The sequence below is a fragment of the Alnus glutinosa genome, chromosome 12 (assembly GCF_958979055.1).
Source record: "Alnus glutinosa chromosome 12, dhAlnGlut1.1, whole genome shotgun sequence".
In the NCBI taxonomy this organism is placed as follows: Eukaryota; Viridiplantae; Streptophyta; class Magnoliopsida; order Fagales; family Betulaceae; genus Alnus; species Alnus glutinosa.
In genome coordinates this window covers 20,759,903-20,764,459 of record NC_084897.1, presented here as the reverse complement: position 1 = coordinate 20,764,459, position 4,557 = coordinate 20,759,903, and the positions used below count along the sequence as shown (strand labels likewise).

The 4,557-nt window shown below is 41.5% G+C and overlaps 1 long non-coding RNA gene across 1 annotated transcript; it reads left to right on the top strand.

Moving 5' to 3' along the window:
- The first annotated feature begins 240 nt into the window (after positions 1 to 240).
- LOC133851889 (uncharacterized) lies at positions 241 to 2,672 on the top strand. The gene is made up of 2 exons (XR_009895851.1): positions 241 to 842; positions 2,275 to 2,672. It is a non-coding gene; the product is annotated as an uncharacterized LOC133851889 (long non-coding RNA).
- The last annotated feature ends 1,885 nt before the right edge of the window (positions 2,673 to 4,557 follow it).

Below are 4,557 nucleotides of genomic sequence, written 5' to 3'. Positions count from 1 at the left end.
CTCTTTCCTTCACCGGTAAATTCTGACATCAAATTTATAAATAGGCTTATTAAGTTTTTCGATTAAAAATACGTCACATTATATACCACGTAAGTTTGTAAGCCTTTTCCCTTAAAAAAAAAAAAAAAAGAAAAAAAAAAAAAAGAAAGAAGAAAAAAAATTTGTAAGCCTTTTTTATTGCCTTTGTACATGTAGCCGCTCTCAAAAATAAATATCCTATATTTTTCTATAATAGCCGATCTCTCTATTCAGTAATTCTCATAACCGGTTCCTGCTCTTCTTTCTTATTCCTTTCTTCTTGTTCTTATCTACTTCTTCCTTCGTTTCTCTTCTCGCCCGAATGCACAGAGAGAGAGACGAGAGAGTGAGATCGAGAGATTGAGAGGTAGATCGAGAGATTGAGAAGGAGATCAGAGAGAGAGTTGAGAGCAGAGAGTGAGATCGAGAGAGAGATTGAGGGAAATTAAGAGAGAGGATCCGGTGGATCCGTGAGCTGGAGTACCCGTGGCCAGGGGAGGTCCGATCCTCCATGTTTTTTGGCGGTCTGGAGGCTGATCTTCCGGTGGATGTCGCCGGTGAGCCCGCAACCCGCCAGACCCGAGAGAGAGAACCAGGGCGGTTCGTGGACCCGTGAGCCGAACCCGATCCTTCCGGAGGTCCATCCTCCATGTTCGGCGGCCAGAAGCCGATTTCCGGCGGGCCAGGTGTAGTTCCGGCCGAACCCCGAAGACCCGTGACCCAGAACCCGTGAGGAAGACCCGGTCCTCCGTGTACGTTTTCCGGCGACTTTTCCGGCGGAATCAGTGGCTAATTCCGGTGGATTTGCTGAGAAAATCCTTGGGGTAATTTCTTGTAAATCCGTTTGATTATTTTGGGTAATGATTCATGTTTGATAAATTGGGTTTGGTTGAATTAGGGTTTGATGATTTTTAGGGGTTCACTTTGGTTGGTTGATTTGGGGAAGTTATTGTGGTGGTTGATCTCTGTTTCGTGTTCTTGATCGGCTGTGTGTGGTTCCGGCCAGTGAGTGCTTGTGTGGTGTTCGGTTGCTGTGATTTCCGTGAGTGTGTTATTGATTAATCCCCTGTTTGGGCTATAGCGTGTACTGGTTTGGGGATCAATTGATAGGTTTTTGGATGGGGTGATTTTAGTTGATATTTGTTGATCTTTTGGATGTGTGTTTACTGTGCTAGCTGGATTTGTGTATAGCATGATGTTTCCTGTTTTAAGTGTATTAATGATTTTGAGTTTGGATTCCTATTACTTGTGTTTAGCAAGAATTTCCCCTGTTTTGTGGTTGGACCGATTCACCTATTGTTGGCTAGATTTTGGAAGCTAATAAGTATTGATGATTTTAGGTGTGTGTGTAAATACTGATTCGGTTTAGACATACTTGAATGGATATTAGTTTTACTAGTTGTTGGATATATATTTTATATGGTCTATAGGGAGTGGCCGAATGGGTTAGAGGAGTTTTATGGTGCTTTTTGGATTGAATTGTTAATTGAGGATTAACATATTTAATAAACGTTTTGTTAGCTGATTGGTACTGAGTTGGCTGATTTGGTGAGTGTTCGGGTTGTGTTCAACTATTAGAAGTTTAGTGGTGTTTGAAGATTGGATATTGAGATGATTGTGGATTAATTGAGTTTTAGATCGTACTTTATGTTTTGAGTGTATTTCTTTCTACTTTAGTTGGAATAGTCGAATGCATGTATTTTGGAAATTGTCACATGTACCTCGATTATGACCCATGTTGCATATATGTAGTTTTGACAAATTATGTTTGGTTGCTAACAATTTGATATTGATGTTTTAAAAAGGAATTCTTTTAAAATGAAAATGGTTGAATATTATGTAAATGAGTTTTATAATCTAAGGAAAATATATGATTATTGTTGTTGAGTTATATGATTTGATATGAAATTAATTATGGAAATTGAGTATGCTATTTTGCTGTGATTTCTAATATATGTTTGTTGAAATGATTATTAGAGTTAATATGTTTTAAAACGGATGTCTTTGTTAATTGATTTGGTGCTTGGATTGATGTTCCCTAAAAATAATTAGGTTTTGTTAGAAGTGTTGATATGTTTGCAGAAAATAGGTTTAGGTGTTATTGTTGAAAAGTAATATTGGAACTTAACCATGTTATGTTATGTAATAATTAATATAGATGATTATCTATATATATATATATTCATGTTTAGGCATGAATTTCTGAAAGAAATGTTATTGACCTTCTATGCACATATATGTATGTATTTGATGCAGATGATGAATTGAGACTGCACAAAAGGGCTGTAAGTATAAATTACTTATTGAAGGTAGTACTGGATTTTAATAGTTTTGTGTTTATGTTTTATTTTAATTGAATGCGTATGAATGATTATTGCATACAGTTAATAATTAAGCTAAAAATATTGGGAGTGATGTCTCTCAAAGGTTCAGGATGGGAATAGTGCCTGGAACTGAAAACATAATAATTCATATTGATTGGGACGTCTTTCAAAGTGCTAATAGTGACGTGGAACGTACTCTGCCAGTGCGAAAATAAGCTAATAAAAATGTAATGTAGAGGGGACGGCTTCGAGAAAGACGTTAATCAGGTGACGGCTCTAAACGAGAGGAGTGCAATGACTATATTGAACTGTTAAACTTTGCATAGAAAACTCTCATGTCAGCATTATGTTCCTTATATAACGTATAAATCATGATGTTGTTGAATGACAGTTAGTTCACTTATGAAATTATGGGGTTGTGGTTATAACCACCGTCTCATAGATGTTTGCGCATATTCTGAAGATTATGGATTGGATTAACTGCTAGCTTAAGAGATTTAAAGCTTGTTGTAGTTAGATTTTAGTGCTTTATACTTATAAATGTTTATACTATTTTGTATGTAACATATTTAGGAATTTACTTGTATTTAGTAAGTTTTCATGTACGCTTTCGTGTCATATGAGACACGTTTCTTTGTAATTAGTGTAAAGGAATTTTAATATATGTTTGTCAGCGTGTCTTTTCGTTTGGTACTCCGGTTTTCGAGTTTCTGTTTTGCTGGTCTGTTGGGGTGTGATTCTCGCAGGGGAGTCTGTCAGCTTGCTCTTTGGTTTGGGTGGTTCTTTTTTCGGCGATGTAAATTTTGGCTTGGCTTGTCTTGGCTTGGTCGCCGGTGCTCTGGGGGTGTTGTGAGATGGATAAGAAATTTTTAGTGGAGTCGAAGTCTTTTGCTTTCTCTGTTTTGGCTGGGGCGTCGGCGCTGAGGGTGGAGGAGAAGAGGAAAAAATTCATGGGAGTGGTCATTTTGAATTCTCGAGAGTTCCGAATGGCTTGCGTCAATGTTGGAAGTGTTGTTGGGTTTACCGAAAGAGCAAAAAATTGTAAAGTCGTTCAGAGAGGGATCGAAACTTTTGATTGCTTGAAGAGGTGGGAACAAAGGTGGGCGCTTTTTAGAGGTTTCTTCATTCGGGTTGGGTGGTTGGAAAGGGTTCATTGTTATCCCCGAGGGTCGTGGAGGGTGGGGTTGGATCAAATTCTCTGATGAGCTGAGAAAGGTTGTTGATTTTCTCTCTGGCTCGGTGGGTTGTGGGAGTGCTTCCTCTACTTCTTCGGAGAAGAAGGAAGTGAAGGTTGTTCAGCCAAGTTTGGGTTTGGCACCGAAGTGGACGGGACCCTATTTTGCGGAGGTGTTGAGGTCGGTTTTGGCGACCGCTGCGAAGGAGTTGTCCATCGTGGGTGGCAGTCGTTCCAGGTCAAGGGCTTCGTTGCCGGAGCCTTGTGAGCTTGATCTTCTTCCGACGGTGTGGCATGCAGAGTCTGTACAGAGAACAACAGTGGATTGCTTCTCGGTGGAGTCGCATCAGCTCAACCTGTTGGACAAAGACTGTCCTCTTCGTCCTTGGGTAAGAAGCGTCCCTCTTGTTCAAATTTGAAAATCGAACGTTCGAGGTTGCGGACGTGGCGTAAGTTGGGTTCCGGGTTTTTTTTGGCTTTGGGCCGGGCCGTAAGGAATCTTCTGGACCGTTTTGCCGGGTCGGGGCTAAGTCGTAAATCTTATGGCTTCCGCGTGTTTCATCTCATGCCGAAAGCTAAAGTCTCCTGTTCTTCGAGTTCGCCGTCGGAGACGACTTCGAAGGTGTCATCTGGGCTGATTCTGGCTCGACCTCCTCCTGGGGGTTGGAGGTTGCTGCGTCGGTAGCCACAGAGGGAGCGGGTCCGGCGATCTCGATTTCTGTTGGGGGTTCCATTAGGTTGGAGCCCTCGTCGTTGGCAGTTACAGGGACGACGTCGTTTATGCCTTCCACCGGGGGTGAGTCGAGCAACGTCCTTATGGTGCTTTCAAGCCAGACTCCAGCCTCTAAAGAATCTTCTGAGGGTATGGGTATGGTATCATTGGGTTATTTGGGGTTCTATTATCCTCCTCTGCCAGCACCGGAGTTGTTGCTTCCGGTGGCTTCGGCAGCTTCTCTGGGTTCTGTCTCCTTGTTGGTCGGTTCTGAGTTGAACTCTTCTCCGGTGTCCTCCTCTCTAGTCCCTGCGGTTCCTTCTGTTCAA